Below are 17,664 nucleotides of genomic sequence, written 5' to 3'. Positions count from 1 at the left end.
TTCAACATATTCATGAAGTTTCATGTCACTGTTATTTTGCTATTTCATAACTGATTTGGAGCATCAGTATGTTTCTGCCCCTGCTTTGTAGTAAAAACAACAGTGGTATGATAGCATTGAAGGTTTGAGAGCTTCTGTAGAAAATTTAAAATGAGATTATGAAACTGCTGTTTTCTAATGTATCAGATTTATTTGTTCTTCCATTTCCCTTGAGAGGTAGGTGGAGAAGATTCTCTTTCATGGCGGGATTTCTCAGATGAGCTCGATGGCCTCTCCATCACTTTTAATTCTGTGTACATTTTTAAACATCATTGTGCATATAATGCTTCAACAAACATTTCAGGTATTTCTTGCATTGCTCACAACGTCCCATCTGTTCAGTTTGCCCCTTGAGTCTTCTGGCTTTGACTTTAAATGGGAGAGCTGATAGTGACTTCAATGGAAATTTTTAAATCCCAGGAGACTGAAAACCTTTTCTTTGACTGGCATTCCTGTGTAACTTCTGTAGGGAATATGCACTGACCATGGAGACCTACCCTCTTCAGCAGTATGCCAATCAGCTCAACGTTTGCTCTCCCCCTGTCTCTTCTAACGACATTGCTATTTTATGTCCTATTCTGTTTCACTAAGAACACGTTATTCTTCAATTAGTTCAGCATTCATTTAACTCTTTCCAGGTGTCAGTTCCTCTTATCTCATCTTTTGCTTTGTGACACGTGCATACCAGAGAAAATGAGAAAGATATTTTTAACTGCAGTTTTGGTGTTCAGCAACCATTACAGCATAAGATAGCTGTTCTCTTAGACCTCAACAAGAACATTCCATTCTTGGAGGGCTGCGTTTTGCAGCCATAGTCTTGTTAGAGAGGAAAAGTGTTGCTGCATTTTTTTAATGAGGAAATGACATTTCAGCATGCTTAGTTTAATTCTATATTGGTTTGATAGCAATGGAGTGATCCACTCTTGCACTTGCCATCAGCAAATCCATGAAGTTGCTAATTAAGAGAAGATTTACAGGTAGGGGTAACATTTAATTAGACTATAGTTGGAAAAAAACAGAAAACCTCTCAGGCACATAAGTAATCCTTTAGGTCTGAAACAGAAGCAGGAAACTTCAAAGCAAAATTCAAGTTGGAAGCAACTGCTCTAACTTAATTAAAAAATGACCTACAAAATACTTTTGAAAGAGAAGTCTGGAAACTCAAATTCATAACTTAGTAAATACCAAAAACTATGGACTCACTGGAGATACTGTTTTTCTGGTCCGTTATAACCTGCAAGTCCTGTTCCACCCCCAGCCCCCCCATTAATGTGACAGTGTTCTACAAGTTATAAATTACATGTAGCTCTTTCCCCTGGAAGGCAACCACCTCTCACCTCTCCTGCTTATGGAGTCTTTTTGGCTCCCCAGGTACAACTTCCTCTTCTCCTGGACAGTCTAATACATATCTAATGAAATCACAAGCAATTGTTCTTAATGTTCTTCGCTTTACAATTTTCTCCTTTTATTTCAGATCTGAAAAAAGCCTTGTGTGCTTGAAATTTTGCCTGCTTTTTCCAAACCTGCTGGTCTAATAAAAAAGTGTCACCTCAATCTAAAAATCTAATTTTAACTGTATTTTTGGACCATATATCTATAAGGACCTTCCACCCTTACTCCCCCCTCCCTGAAAAAAACAAGGAAATACAAGGTTAATTTTTTTCAGTATTCTTTACATTATTTTGTGCTCCTTCTTTCTTTAGTAAAGTGGTGCTCAATCACAAGCATTACTGTACACAATAAATGTTCCTGCACTTTTTAGTATAATATGAACAACTACTGGATTAAACAGTTGTTTCACCCCTTTCTGAAATGTAGTGTGATGAATCAAAGCACATTTCAAGGGTAAAATAAGGGTTTCAGTTTTATGGTATTACTGCATAAATCTGTATACCTGTAAATGACAGACTCAATATATTGAGGTCTTCTCCTTATTTGTGATATTCAGTTTCTTTCTGTCATGAAGTGATGGAAGAAGAGAGGCAGAATCATAATCGTATTCATTATGATGAGACATCTGACAGCCTTGTGCATCTACAAATAGCTTTCAAAATCCTGAGAAATTATTTCTCATTTCTTTGCATAAACTGTTTTGATATAGGATACAGAACTCGTGATTTGTATAACTGAGCATAGTAAAAGCCCATACTGCAGAAGTGGATATAGCAGAGGAAAACCCATCCCAACGTTGTCTTACATGGAAGAGTACACTAATTTGAAATTGCATGAATCAAATCAAAGTCTTATTTCTAATAGGAATGTGATTTGAAGGTGTCTGTTACGTTATGAACATGAAATTTCTCCAGATTAAAAAAACCAAGAATCCAAGCTCTTGCAAGGAATGTAAGGCGTTTTGTTTTAATGGGGTTTTTTATACTTGAAAACACCCACTTAAAGAAAGTAAAACAGTTTTCCTAAACTGTTTACCAGCAATAGCTGGAAAACAATACTGTGAATTTAGAGTGTGATTTTTCGACAGTGTTATTAACTAACTTTCAAAGAACAGCTCCATTAACCTATTTAGAATGAGACTCTAATGCATTCATCCCAAGTGCAGTTGGTTCCATTTTTCAGTATCAGTCATGTAAATGATCCAATAGCTACACTTACTGTGAATAAAATTTACCATGAAATCTTGAGGTATTAAGTATCAGGCTACAATTTATTCTTGTAAAAGAACCTGATGTTTTCTCAGATTACTTAGTTTTGGCTCATGCCTCCTCTATCAAAATCATTGTTGCATAGTCCAAGTGAATCAACTACATTTAATGCCATTTTGGGAAATAGGTATTTGGACTGGTCCATCTAGCAGTCAGCTGAATTGATAAGTCTCTCTCTAGTCTTTTTTTTTCTTTTTACCACTAACCTTTGATAAGAATAGTAAGGAAAAATGTGTATTACCAAGTACTCAAAACATATATATGTATAACCTTAAATTCTTATAGTTTTCAGACAGATTAGAAATTAAAATAAGATAACAATTAATTAAATAATTTGGCACAATCTACAAAATTTTAGTTGAATTATTTTTGATCTACAGCATGCTACAAAATAAAAAAAAGCGTAATAATGTGCATATACATATGTATTCCGCTGTGAAGGTACAAGCTTACATGCCTACAACACAGCAAGTTTTTCAGTCAATAATTTCTGTAGATTATTTGTACAGTGAAAGCATGTGAAGTTCATCAGCAGTCACTACAAAAGTTTTAAAAGTTGAAATAAATAATGAATTACAAAAATAAAACTGGCTGATCTTTAAAACCTCTGATACAACATGCATAAAGTCCAGCAGTCTACCTGTCTCTCATCTCCTCCCAAGCTCCCCGAATGGTACTTTCTGACACAGTATTTTTACCAAGGTAAAAAATCCTATTAATAATGAATGTCTCCTTACTTTCAGAAACCTAGAGGAATATTTCTCTGTAATTCTTTGTCAAAAGTAATAACTGTCTAGGAATCAGAAGCAGAGAAGAAAATAGCTTGTGGTGCTGTGAATGTTTTGATGTTTGCTCAGTTCTCTAATCGTGATTCAGTGCCTAAGGTCCACCATAAAAATGCATTCTTTGACCAATTTCTAAAGGGGGAAAATCAATTGGTTTAAGATTTTTATGAAATTCATTTGCTTAACCAGTATCTAAACACAATGGTAGCTCAAACATAGCTATTTAGCTTCCAGGGATTTTCTGAACAATTCTGTGTCCTAGGATTATTGCCAGGTACAGAGAACATAAAGCATAGTGCTTTTTATATGCAAGTAGTAAGGTGTAGCCTATTCTTTTGAAAGACAGTATAAATAATTTCTAAAATACCACTTTAAAGCTAATATATTGGTACTGAGACAAGGGTATCGTTGAAATAAGTATACAGCATTCTGTACTTGTGGGTTTTTTGGGATTTTTTTGAGTAATTAGCTTGTCAATTTGGGGCTGCTGATTAGATGCTGGATGAGCTATATTCTTTTTTTCCCTACCCAAAGTTTTTCCTGAACCAAAGGTTCTATCAAGATGAGCAACTGAGCTGAACTGTTCTTTAATCCATGTTTCTTCTCAATAAAATGACCAGGATAAATACCTCTCAGGTTTGAGGGGTTTAACTTTTAATTTCTGTAAAACAAAATGAACCAGTGAATATTCTTAGGGAGATTCAGTACAAAATCTTTTATTTGTGTGTATTCTTGCGTATACCTTGTTTGCCACTTTGTTTGCAAAATTCAGACTCCTGACTTCTGTAAAGTTTTGGATTTCAATTTGCATGTATCATCTAAATATACATTAAAATGCCACAGAGACTGGAAGTTTCTCAGGTACTAGAGAAACTGGCATACAGGCATTACTGGCAGGGTGCTCAGATTTGGCAGTGATGCAGCTTTCAAATATACACAGCTGGTCCTTCTACCAGCATTGTCCTCCTGTTAATGACAGGCCATGTGAACGCTTCCCCAGCGTGCCTGTAAGCAATTATTTCAGCCATAGTGATTTCTCTGCACGTACTCATGAGCATTTTGTTGACACCCTTTCTTTCCATACACTCACTCTGCTGTCTTCTATGGGATGAAAAGTCTACAGGAATACTGGCTGCAGTGTTAGGACTTCCTTCTGAAGCAGTACCATGCTGTCCTCCATCACACTGGTTACATGTATATTTATTTCTTAAGAGGAAATACGTGACAAGGGCTGCAAATGTTTTGCTGAAGAACATTTAATAACATTTAATAGTTAATGTTTTGTCTTCAATATTATTTATGCAGGTGATGAGCTACTTTTTTTTTTTCCTGCTAAGATAGAAAATAAGGTTTTTTATTTTTATCATTGCTTCCCAAAAAATAGGGCTTTTCAGTCACACCATGTGTGTTGCTTCTTTGACTGGTTGGCCGATGTTTGTATATATGACAGAGGCTTGGAACTATCAAAGTGTTAAGTTCTGAATACAGGTTTCTGGGTGGAAGGGAAAGACACTACTAATATCCTAACTTATTAACCCCAAAGCTAATTAGTTTTCCTTTTATTAAATGTCAGAAACTTCACATGGAGATTTGGAAACCAGGCTTCATTAGTTCTGCTGCTCACCCATCCACTTGTTTACCTCTGGTAACAAGGAAAGGAACCTTCTTCAGGATTAGAAAACACAATAATTTGCAGATAAAACAGGCAGGAAATTATTTGAACTAATGATGAGAAATGAATGAGGTTTTTTGTCTCTGTATCAGAGTACTGTTATGTTTGAAGTAATTCAAATTCAGTCAGTTTTGAAATTGGTAGGCTGGTCGTGATATTGGTTTGGCTATCTTTATATAAGTAGGCTAAGTAAATAATTGGAGCACAGAAATAATCAAGAGCCCAAGGAAATCTAAGTCTGGAGTTCAGAGGTAAATTTTTTTGTGTCATTTAATATTAATAGGAAATCTATTCCAGCAAATTTAATCTAAAGGTCAGTCACATCATAGAATTAAATAGAAAAAACAGTCCAGATTTAGCCCTGCCTATCCTGAATTATAAAAGGTGTAATTTATATAGTACATGATCTGGAGCTTTTGGAATTCCACTGACAACTCTGTCCTTTTTTGAATAACCACCTATTTATGAAGAAGTTTGAAAAATATCTCACTAGTTAATAATGTCCAGTGTATCAACTGAATCTGAGTTTAGATTTCTTCTCTTGCAGCCTATCTCCTCTAGCCTGAAGCGTCCCATCATAGCCCCAGTTTCTCTTGTCAGTCACCATAACGTGAGTATTGATTTTTGAGCCTCAAGTTTTTCAGGTTATCCCTATTTTAGATGCTTTTGGAAGGTTATAAATACATCTCAGATAATGCAGAACAAACCTTGCTCAATCTTTTCCACTTGTAAGGAAGGATTACATTTCAGGTTCTCTATACAATAAACACCAAATTTTTCAAAAGACTACAATTAACCTCCTTGTCAGCACACAATATGTTTGATCCCATTCTGCCATAGCCCTGTTGAGTTGTTTACTGGGCAAAAGGGATGTGAAATGCTTCCAGAAGCATGAGAATACATTAAATTTGCGTCAGGTGGATAAAATTATCACACAAGATACTTGGTGAAGAACCTAAAGCAAACTGATAAATTTGATATGTAGAAGAAATGGAGTTTATTCAAGGATACTTGAAAGCTTGTCACTGAATTCTTTTTGAACCTTAAGGTGTAAAAAATTACAGGTGGATTTAGGTTGAAGCATAATCCAAATATAATTTCAAAAGACTTGCTGCAATTCTCATTGAAAATGCTTACCAGCCATTCTGTGGCTTAAGAAACTTAAAAAACATTGTCATACCAAATAAAACATTGTACCTTCTGGATGATGAGGATAATTCAGCAAACAGGGATGTGATCTTGTTGGGCTTTGTACCACACCTGGCACACTGAGCCACACTGAGAAATCATACAGGCATATTAAGCCTGACTGTTCTGGGGGGGGCAGGGGAGAAATCTGGGGCTATTTTTTTTTTGTTTGATGTGTTTTGGGGTTTTTTTGGGCAATTTTAGTCCTGCTCTTCCTTTCTTTTCAGCATGCTTATTACTGCAATGAGTTTTTTTTTATGCTTGCTGTTTCTTGCTTTCATTGTTACAGTGACACTGAGGTAGATACATACATACATACATGTATGTATATGCGAATAAACTAATTTATCTGCCTATATTTGGGCTCTATGTACTTAGCATTATAAAATATTTCTACTTCATTTTTCCGTTAGATTGTGAGACTAGCACTTCTGAAACGTTTCTTAGTGTAATTTTATAGCTTTGTGTTAGGATGGGCTTTATGACTATATATATATAACTTTAACATAAAAATAAAAGTAGACTTATAGCTCAGAGAGATGAGGCAGTCTTCGCATCTCAGATGATACTTCAGTCAAATCATTCCTTGGTCTGAAATATTGTAATGCCTATAATTTTCCTGTATTCTGTCTAGGAAATATTAAGTTTAGATTTTATTCTGTAAGAAGCATTTGTTGCACTAATTGATTACTGGGAGGAGATATAAACATTTTCAAGACGTGAAAAAAAAGTAGATTTTGCTCCCATAGACAACAGTACATACTTCAGCAAATGTGAACGTCTGGCCACTCAGATGTTCTTTAAGATATGTATTATCTGCATTGCTCCTCTGGCAGAGTGAAAAGTGTTTAATACAGGTTTTTCAAAGCATGAAAACAGTTTGGAATTTGCTTTTCTGTGAAGGTGTCTTTTAAGCCAGCATTAAATAAAACAGTGAAATACTTGATTTCTCCTGAAAGCTTTTCTACTTTTTCTTACCAGTGAAAATGAACCTTGAAAGTTGTAACTTGTATTTTACTATTGCACATCTGTAGCAAAGGTGATCTGACACACACACACAAAAAAATCTGAAGTCAGTTTTTGAAGATTCTTTCTAAGTTCCTGCTGAACTTATGTATGGGGAATGCAGCACTTTGGTCAATACTAGCTTTTGCAGGTTGCAGGCAAAGGAGCTTTTCATTCTCAGCAGTTCTGGTTTTGCCTAGACTTTTCCTAAGTGGGTACTACAGTAATCAGAGGCAGCTTGTTGGAATTGGTCTGGGATAATAATTTTAGTGTGTGCTTGAATATTTCATTTTGTTCTGATTTATAATGACTTTATTTATCTAGGCAATTTCAGTAATTTGGGGCTTGTGTTTTTAATGACTCTTAAAGGGAATTCATAACAGAGCATAAGGAGGGAAGCCTTTGTGCTTTGTCACATATAAATATCCATTCGTTATTTGCAATGAAATGTTGGTGCAACATTTTTTTAGTGAAAAATAGACTCTAGCATGATTGAACTCCTACATTTTACAGTACTCAAATTTGTAGAAGTTGTCATGATTAATTTACTGTTATTTTAGTAATATTTGCCTTTGCTTGGCCAGTCGAAGTTGGAAAATGTGTGACATTAGTTCTTTGTCTACTAGCTGCTTGAAATTGTTCTCTGGTAACATCTTAGGAATTACACTGATAAGCTTAATCATCTGCAGTTAACATAGAATTAATTTTCTGTTGCTATTTGCCTTAACCTCTCTTCATTTTTTGTATTATCCACATTCGTGGGGATTTTTACCCCCTCACCTTGCAAATGCATTTGTTTCTCCATTGGCAAGTGATTCTTGTTCCCGTGTCTGAGTATAAAGATGACACATAATTAAAGGACATAAGCCAGCAAATTTTAGAAGTTGTTTTTGTAATCATCCCTTTTGCAGAGATCGCCTCATTTTTCATTATGAAATGGTTTGTTGTCTTGTTCATATTACCAAAGAGCATTGAACAGTATTACAACTGTGAACTAATGTAGCACCAATTCTATCCTTTTAGACTCATCTGGGGTATTTGCTTTTTGTAATTCCATAATCCTATCCCATACTGGCAAATACAGGGCATTATATATCATCAGATGGTGCTTGAACGTTTATTAAATTAGTGTATTTAAAACATAATTTAATTACATTACATTTTATGATGCAAATAATGTTTTATTCCACAATTTTGCTCCCTGAAAGGTTCATCTTGTATCCATCATGCCTCTGAGCAGTCATACGCACTATTAGTGGAGTGCACAACAGGGACCATGGTGAGGTGGGTGGCCCAAAGATGAAATTGTGGCTCTGCTGAAATCAGTAGAAGTTATGTCGTCGTATTCACTGGGTCTAGAATTTCATCTAATGCACTGCAAGAGTTTGCTCTTGAAGGAAATATTGAGTCAAAACATACATTTTGAGCTTCTTTGGGTTTGTTTCATAAGGCAGGGTTTTGTGGATGTTTTGCTCGTTTCTGGACATTCATACGTCAGGAAATCCAAACTCATGTTGTTTGCTACTGTAAAGAGATTCTGACTTTCCTAAGTTTTCTCACATTTCACTGCATTCACAGTTTCTCAAGACTTCTGCATGTCTGTTGTTATAGAAGGCACCTGGAGTGTCATTATCATTTTGCATCTGGCTACATCTCTGTCAGGAAAACTGGGACCTGCAGTTGCCACAGGTGTGCATCACAAATAGCATTAATGGAAATTATAATGCAGGCAGGGCTTGGGTCTGAAAATATTTGAAACGAGTGCTAATGGGATCACAAGTCATTTCACTGGATATAAAACTCTGCATCTTATTTTTAACACTGTTTAAATGCTCACAGTTTTGATTATCTTTATTGGAAACATCCTGCTAATGTGGCTATTTAGTGTCTGCTTCTGATCTTTAAACATGTTGCATAGCAGTAAGTTTTTTATTTGAGGGTACAAAAAATTGTTACAGTTATTATTTTGCTTAAGAGTTGAGAATTGTCTTAAATATAAATGGGGTTTTTTGTATGTCTCAATAAAGGGATGATGGTGAGTAGAGTTGTAATTGGTCACTGTGAGTGATAGTTGTCTCTTCCATCCTGTGTTGGTAGATATGTGGAGTAACAGTGAGATACAAATATTAAATCATGTCAAATTGTGGTAGGCAATCTAGATTTCTTCCCAGTACGGTTGTTACAATATAGATGTATTAACAAAGGAGCCAATTAGCTGTTGGGGTTTCCATCCCAGAAAACAGTGGATGCTTTGGTGTTTGTTTTCTCCTGGAACAGTATGGGAATTCAAAATAACAAAAGCTTAATAGCAAATGCCAGGTTTCAAACACCTTTTAGAAAAAAAATTGAAACACTAGATCTGCTTTTAAAATGATCTATTTAAAGGTCTTTCTGCCAGTGGCTTAACATTTTATTCAGTCTAAATTGCATAATAATTACACTTTTAATAACATTTACTATTTTATGAAGTTCAAAAACATATAGGTAGATGTTAGCATTCACAAAGACAGAGGATGAAGAAAAACTGTCCTTTTTCATAGACCTGTCAGATGCATGCATTCAGCAGGACTGCTGCACATCTGACTGCTCGTGTTACCTTGCCATTGTACTTACAATTCATGAGTGTACAGGGCAGTTCTGCAGACTCCCTCTTTCACAGTTACCTCTGCTTCAGGTGTGGCTGGTAAACCTCATCTGTGCTACAGGTGGTGCTAGCTACGGGGACCTTTAAAAGAATGGTCTGTTAACTACCACCTCATTTCTTCTCTTCCTGGCTCTCTGGTTGTTTCTCATCATGTATGCCTGTGTGCACCTGCCCGTCTTATGTGACTCCACTTTGTAGGGGCTTCGGAAGTATGCTCTGAGGATTTTTTCATTCCTAACCTCTTTAACACTGAGTGAATCAAACCTTGATACGTCTTCTCATCTAGCCTTGCTAGAGAAAAGTAGAAAAAGCCAAACTTGCAAATGGCAGAACTGGTGTGAGCTGCACCGTTCCCAGAAGAGTGACACTGATTAGCCTGTTCATGTTGATAATGTTTATATGGATAGGTTGATGCTTTTATGTATGTGTGTGTATGTATGATGTATATTTATATTAGAGAAATTTCCTATTGGATAATATTTCAGAGGTATTTTTGAGCTAAAGAAGAGCAGCCCTGATTTTCAGGGCTCTAACACCTGTCTAAATCAAACATGTTTAGAAGTCCACCACTTGAGTCTGCTGCTTGAATTTGTTCCACATCAGCTGTCTGAGCACGCACACTTGTCTGTATCGTCCCCAGTGCTGTGGCATAGCCTCTTGCCTGCTGAATTCCCCACCTGCCACTTTCCAAATTGAAAGAAAAAATTGAAAGCCTTTGCTCCATCTCAGCTTCCCAAGGTTCTTGTTCCATGTGAAGGGAAGCACAAATGTATGTTAGGCCCAGTGTGCTGCCAAGTACATGGGTAAGGAAACAACAAGAAGAAAGGATTTTCAAACAAGTACCACATTTGTTACTGGTAATTACGAGAAGTTGAGAGTTGCGAATTAATGTGGGGTTTTAGGCAATTTCATACCTGTTTCTTTAAACCTCTATGTTACTTTCAAATATTTAAAAGGAAAGAATAATTTTCTTTTTTTCTGTGGCCAAACATGAAAAGTGATTAAATGCCAAGTCAAAAATTCACTCTTCGGGGAAGAGGGGGGAAGGAAAGATAGTTCTGCATAACATGCAGAGTAACCCTGAAGATGTAATCTTACTGAGATGGAAAGTTTATTCAATAGAATTTTTCACAGCCTTTTACGGTGATTCAGAGGCAGAAGGTCATGAGAAGTTGTGGTGATGTTTGGCGTCCAGGGAAAAAGGCTGAGCTTTCTACTGATAAAACTAGAGAAGAGCAGTCACGAAATTGAGGGGTGGCAGCAGGGGAACCTGCAACGCAAACAGACCTTTCAAAAGATTACCCTTGGAATTTGGGATGCTTTCACCTGTCTAGGTATTTTTGGAGCAGTCACTGCTTATGCTGTAGTTAAATTAGGATTACTTCTTATGTACTACCAAGACATTATGGTTTTATTCAAATTGGTGGTAAAGTTCTCATGTATCCAAATTGAGACAGGATTTTACGCATTTCGGTTAAAGCAAATTAGCTTTAAATTATCTGGCGCATTCAGTTATACATTATATTGCACAACTGACACTTTCTTATAATTGGTCTGTGGGTAGTTTTCCAGATCAAATGTTCTGTGAAATGCCATTTTATGCAGAGGTGGTTGAAGCAGGTCAAATTGGCTCACTTAGTCTTGTTTTCTTCGTGTATTTCAGTGACTGGTACATATTGACAGACTTAATTGTGATTGCTTCAAAAGCTAGAGGCTACTTATTTTGCCAGAGATTTTCCATATAAACATGACATTAATAATGTGTATTTTAATTAAGTTGCAGATAGCTATTTAGTAGGCTATTTGCTGAAACTGACAAGAAGAAAACAATAATGGTTGAGCTGACAGAAACAGAATTTATGAAAAGAATGAAGTGTTTACCACTGTGTTTTATTTAACACAAATAATAACAGTGAAGAGCATTTCAGACTTTGGTAATAGCAGTGTGTCAGTGAAGCATGTGGAGTAAGTATTCCAAAAACAGGACATACAGCCTTGGTTCTTAATTCTTTTTGATGGCCAAAGATAATGAGTGGCAGATCCCAGATCCTTCCTGGAAAAGAATTTTTTAGGCATGAAGTGGGACTTCAGTCCTGCTTCTTAATACGTGGCTAGTTGTCTTGTAAATGTACACAGTCATAGTAGTCTTGATGTAACAATTAATTTCATTTCCTAATTATATCTAGCTCACGGTCACAATAAGCAATGCTAGTACTTGTCAGTGCACTGCTAGTATACTACCCTGTCTGCCACAAAGGGATGGCTGGGCTGATTACATTGTGATTTTTATCTTCTCTGCAGTAAAATACATGATGTTTGTAATGCTGTAAATCTCTCTGCTCTCATTGTGACAGACTCTTTGTGGGTTTTTGCCTTCCATGTAAGTTCGAAGTTGATTATCTGTGTTGGAAATGTTTTAAGGAGACGTACAGACCTTTCCGATCTGAAAATCTACTGCAGGATTGCGAGTTTGCAATTCGCCTCTCCAGGGACAGGCAGTAGTTAGAGCACACAATGTGAAGGCTTAATGAGCAGTTCCAGAACTAACCACTCTTCACTTTAGGTAGACAGAGGAAAAAAATATACCTATATGAATTTTTTACTTTGTAGTATTCTTCAGGCTTTGGATTGGTGTCCTGCCAGGGTTTGAAGTGTTGCTCCTTCAAATCATGGCCTACTCATTCTAATCAGGTCCCTTGAGTTTAGTTAGTCTCAGTTGAAAAATCAACTGAAAACCAAAAGAAAAGTCCTCTGCATTTAGAAATCACTACATTTATATTTTTAAAGCTCTTTTTAACCTGCTTTAGGATTTGGACCTCACAAAATGTGTAATGCCTGTGAGAGGCCACCCAAAGTCTTTCTTATTTGAGGTGATTACAAGGCTTTTCTTTCTTTTTTTTTTTTTTTTTTTTTTTTTTTAATTCACGGGATTTAAAGCTACATGTGGAAGAGGGGGTGGGACTTACCTCTACACTGCTTGAGGACCTGAAAAGCAGTTAGGAAAGAATGGTCAAGGACCTGGATGTCTGTTTTGTTTTTTTTTTTTAGCATGACATTGTGTTAAAGACTCATTTAAAGACTAAATGAGTTTGTAAATAAAACGTGCAAAGGTTTGAAGAACTTTTTTGTGTTCATTAAGCCGCTTCTGTCTTTCAATAAGGATTATGTATGCAATTGTGTACATGAAGAAAGTTAAAGCAAACATAATAGGCCAAAGACACAAATGAAAGAAATACCCTAATTTTTTCCTTTGGTAGGGTAATTTATGTAATGAATTGGCACTGGCAATTTTTCCATACTGTACCCTAGGGAAATTTGCAATGCTTTATAGTGAGGAAAAAAAGGTATTCTGAAAGACTCTACTACAGAAGGCCTAAATAATAGAATGGAGAAGCTTAACTTCTAAATTTTTTTTTTTTAAATTAAGTATAAAGGATAATTTGTTTCCATCAGAAGATAATATTATCTATCCTTCAAGGCTGAGTGGATATAATTGCCCATCCTATAAATCTCTTGACAAATAGTGCCCTTAGGCAGTGTGACACTAATAATTGTTCAATTACAGACTTTTAGCTTTTCAAATGGCCAGAGTCATTATTATGCACCTCGTTAATAGAAAAAAAGACATAGTTTAAATGCATAGGAAAAATATTATTCTTTTGAAGGTGAGTTCATCTTTACATTTCTTGTCTTTTCTAATTAGCTGTAATGTTTTTAATAATCATTATTTAATTCCTTTTAATAATAATCACACTCTAATCTGATTGTTTACTAAAAATGAATTTAATATTTGAACATTCAGATTTGAAATAATATGTTAGAAATATATTTACCTTTTTGAAAAATTATGTTAATTCTCCCTATATAGCTTCAGTGTATTTTAAATGTTTCTAACAGATCAAATCTATTCTCTGAGCCAATGTAATCGTCAAATAATTATTATACTACTGATCTTCTGGACCTCGATTCTTGATTCTCAGTCATGCAATTTAAAGGTACTTGAAAATAAACTAAAATTGATGATCCAATAAATCCTACAGGTTAGGAAAATTCTTGGAAGACACAGATAATCATTGAAGGTGACATGGAAAATGACAACTATTCTTTACAATATTGTTCCTCGTCTAGTATAACTCAAAAGGTGTGAGGGTGAAGAAAGCTCGAACTCTTTTGCTTTGAGAAAATTTTCTTGCAGAAGCCAGGAGGCTCAGTGTTATACAAATTGCCAGCCATAGTCATATATAGTAACTAACATGTTTCACTCCTTGCAAATACCAGCAGCCTCAGTGTCATTCATCCTATTTCACTCTTTTAATTATGTGTTACTGTGTTTAGATCACCATAAATATGTATATCTATTGTCAAATGAAAGAAAATGCCCTACTGCCAGAGAGTTTAGTCTGATGATTTAGTCTGCAAATTTATACTGCTTGTCCTACTGCACACCTTTTGAGTTTTCCCATATACTTTATTAGCACCTAGTCACAAGGCAAAATAGCAGGTTTTTGTATAAATATACTAGAGTCACAAGGTTTTGTTTGACGTTATCACTGCTGAAATAGGTTTATTTCAGAGAAGACTGAAGAATTGTTTCCTAAAATTTCTATTGCCAATCTATTTAAAAATAAAGTATGATTGATTTCTGAATGATCTGACATGGACAGTTGGGAACGAGGTCAGATACATTTTGTCTTACAGTTAATCCGAGATTGCCATTTTTCTTGTGAGGATAATTGCACTTTTGTATATTTCTGTGTTTAATGTATTTATGACTTTTGACTTGCTACAGTTCTCCACTCGTTAGGTGAGTTGTGGAAGATTTAGAGTGCTTTGAAGTGAGCCTCCCTGATTCCTGTGAAAGGTTGAAGGCTCAGGGTGGGAACATCAGAGTACGGAAAATGACATTCTTCAGCCTATGTCAGTACCCATGGAGTATATTACAGTAATAGCCAAAAGAAACAAGGATGTTGGTAAGATTACATCTATACGTGGATATACTTGTGTTTCACTTGGAAATTCTCTGATTTATTCAATTTCTGATTCTATTGATTCAAAATTCCTGTGACTATCATATATCTTTAACATGGGCATAAATATGGGAACTAGAGTTTATTAAATGCTTCATTTGAAAGCTAGACATGATATTTGGCTCTCTTTGGATCTTCTCACTGAAAATTCAAAATGTAGATTTGATCTGTTGCAAGACTTACTAATGCTTAGTGTGTGTGAACCTGAATGAAACTGATGTTCTTCCATGAGATTTGAGCCTGATGCAGAGAATTTGTTCATGTAGACAGAAACAAAAATAAAATGTTGGCATGAACCTTTGAAAAACAAAGTACAGTAACACACTGGTTAGGTCTTAGACTGGGTGGCTATTGCTGTGGTAGTCATAACCTAGGTTTAGCAGAATACCTTCTTTCCAAAGTCAGTATGTATTAGAAATAAAATAACAGTATTGGGTGATAACTGGCTTCCGAGGCTGTGCTTATATTTCTTTATAAACTGGTCTAGAATGCTTCCAAAAGACCATGGTCATGAAGCAAGTTGGCTGGCATAAGTAACACAGGACCTCATTCCCACTTCCAAAAACAAGCAATTATACAGGCAGGTTAAGGGTTAAGAATAAGTCCACTCACAGCTGGAAGTGCGGCACTGGGAACGGTGTATAATATTAGAGCTTGCTTAAAAAGATTTGAGATCTACTTTGAAACAGGGTGATATTTCTGTGTAATTTATAAAGCTTTTCAAAATCAATACAGCCATCTCAACTTCATCTAACTTTCAAATTTTTGCATTTTTGACATATTTTCAAAATTATCTCCTAACTCTTTTGTAATAATTTGCATTGATTACATGCACTTGATCATAGTCAAAGCAATAAAATGCAGACTTCAGTGCTGCTACACTCAGCATATACAGTAATTATAGTTTCGTCTGGTCTTTTTGCTTTTAAGACATATTTTACTTTTGAAATTAGAATTTTTCTGAGCTGTCTTGAACTTTGAGATCTCGTTGAAATTCGAAATAGGGCTGAAGAGTTCTACACTAGCAAAATTAGCTGCGATGCTAAAAAAAGGTGTTGCATGGTGTGGTTGTTTCACAACACCTTGCAAAAGCATTTGTACAATTATGCTTGCCTGTTTTAATTTTGAAAGTAGGACTTGATTCCAATTTTCCCATATGTAGGATGTATTTAGAGAGAAGGTAGTTTTTTGTTTTCCACTCTAGACGTAATGCAGGTTTTATCACCAATTACTTGTCTGTATTGTTTGATAAGAACAAAAGTTGAGTCACTAGCTTGTCCAGAGCCTTGGAATGTGGCTCTGTCCTTGCACAGCCCAAGGATTAAGAGTACGGCCAGCCCTTCTACAGGAACACAGGCAAGTGAGGAGAGGCTGTTTGGCTGTAGCTGTGCCTAGGCTCCTACCTGTCCATGTCACCTCTGTCTGGAAATTTGTGTGCATGTGTGCCTTGTCTGTGACAACAAAAGCATTCATTTGGTTTGTTAAATGTCAAAGAGTACTCTCAGGTTCTTACGTTGCCCGTCTCAAATTTCTTACTGGTACTACATCAGTTATACTTTGCCTGTTGGTAAAATTTGAGCCTAAACCTTACCCATTTCTATTTCCTCTCAAGTCCAATTGATATTTGCAATAATTTTCATGTGAATACCTGATTATGAATATGGTTATATTCCAGAAAAGGATTCAATTAATCTTTCTAGTTTTTTTCCCCGTGTACATCAGCAGGGAGGTGAATAACCGTGAATACACACAGAGCATGATTCTTCTGTTCCATGGTAGAACTCGGATGCTGGCATCCTTTTTTCTCTGCAGATCCTAGCGGGAGTTGTACTGATGATAGCGTAGCTGACTTTTGGTCCTTTGCTCAGTAAAATCTGCGGTGAACTGAAACTGCCTGATTATTTGAATTCTTTGTCTTTGACATATATTTTGTTATGAGAAATTTGTACATCTGTGTGCATCTGCTGTGTTGTTTGAGAATCACTACAGCATGGTGTTCATGTTCCTCAGGAGATCTAAGCCTCGATGCCCACACAGAAAATATTGCCACTACAAAAGACATGTTGTCCTTTTGTGCCACCTGATCCTCTTTGCCAGTCACTTGTGCCCTGAGGATGTTTTTGTACATTGTAGTGTTGGAACTGACTTCATAGTATTTTCCCCTATGAAGCAATTTTTACGTTACAGGAATAACCATACCATGTGAGTTTTTTAGGACAGAAGGAGGTATAAGAGCACGATTTTAAATGGTAGCTCCATTCTGACATTATTAGGATACTGGATTAATGATGTAGTCATGCTTTTAAAGCTCGGAGCTTGTTAGTAATTGTGAAGAAAGAAACAGGAGTGAAATGTTAGGCACTTACTCTGTAATCAAAACAGATTAAAAAGAACAAAGGAAGGTAAATACAGCTGTTCTCTTGTGAGCTGCTGACTTGGAAAAACAATGGGAAGCATTAGTAGTTAACAGCTAGTTGGAGAGTTGTAAGACTATTAAAAGAAACCAAACAAGTTTATGCAGACTGTGAAATGTATGGATGGCATTGAACAGTAGTATCATATGGCATTTAGCTGTTCCTTTAGCTAAATTTCACAGTCTACCAATGTGCCTGCAAACATCGCCGTTCTGTGTTTGCTGGAACTG

At 35.9% G+C, this 17,664-nt stretch overlaps 1 protein-coding gene across 4 annotated transcripts in view; it reads left to right on the top strand.

Annotated features, from left to right (window-relative positions):
- Window positions 1-17,664, top strand: part of TENM1 (teneurin transmembrane protein 1) — a 1,260,898-nt gene that overhangs the window by 417,032 nt on the left and 826,202 nt on the right. For 3 of the 4 annotated variants that reach the window (XM_075435330.1, XM_075435332.1, XM_075435331.1), the window contains one exon: window positions 5,704-5,766. The exons of the other annotated variant lie outside the window; for it this stretch is intronic. The gene's annotated coding sequence lies outside the window, so the exon portion shown is untranslated. The remainder of the gene's footprint in view (window positions 1-5,703; window positions 5,767-17,664) is intronic. 4 annotated transcript variants of the gene reach the window in all.

The sequence above is a fragment of the Opisthocomus hoazin genome, chromosome 14 (assembly GCF_030867145.1).
Source record: "Opisthocomus hoazin isolate bOpiHoa1 chromosome 14, bOpiHoa1.hap1, whole genome shotgun sequence".
Classification (NCBI taxonomy): domain Eukaryota; kingdom Metazoa; phylum Chordata; class Aves; order Opisthocomiformes; family Opisthocomidae; genus Opisthocomus; species Opisthocomus hoazin.
The sequence above is the reverse complement of the archived record's forward strand: the minus strand, read 5'-3'. Positions and strand labels throughout refer to the sequence as shown.